Raw genomic sequence first — 429 nt, 5'->3', positions numbered from 1 at the left:
TCCTCATCCTGCTTTCCCTCCCTCGTCGTCGTCATCAAGGTCGTACTAGTGAGCGGGGCGGCGAAGGAGACCACCGTGTAGTGTCAGAAAGGGTGTCGGCGGAGTGTGTCACAGTCGCAGTGTCGGAACAGCTGCCGTAGGGGACGGACGGTCAGGCGTCGAGTGTCATTTTAGTGTCGGAATTGAAAAAAGGGGAAATATTCTGTTATTCTGGGCCTGTGGCAAGAGTGACTTTGTGTGTTATTACAGCATTTAGGTGTTGGCGAAGCATCTGTATTACGCGAATGTCTGTGTTACAAAGTTCGGATTGAAGCGCGAGGGAAGAACAGAAGGCGTTTGTGATGAGGATTTAAACGGCCTCTTATGGTACTGCTAAGCGGCTTCTTGCCTCTTTTCCTGCTTCCTCGCTCGCTTGTATTAGAGCTGATG

The 429-nt window shown here is 51.0% G+C and overlaps 1 long non-coding RNA gene across 1 annotated transcript in view; it reads left to right on the top strand.

The window, feature by feature from the left end:
- LOC119585097 overlaps positions 1–429 on the top strand; it is a 22,923-nt gene that overhangs the window by 21,279 nt on the left and 1,215 nt on the right. The gene's annotated exons all lie outside the window — the stretch shown is intronic.

Source organism: Penaeus monodon, chromosome 19 (assembly GCF_015228065.2).
Source record: "Penaeus monodon isolate SGIC_2016 chromosome 19, NSTDA_Pmon_1, whole genome shotgun sequence".
Taxonomy (NCBI): Eukaryota; Metazoa; Arthropoda; class Malacostraca; order Decapoda; family Penaeidae; genus Penaeus; species Penaeus monodon.
Note: the sequence above shows the minus strand (reverse complement) of the source record. Positions and strands in the feature narration are given on the sequence as shown.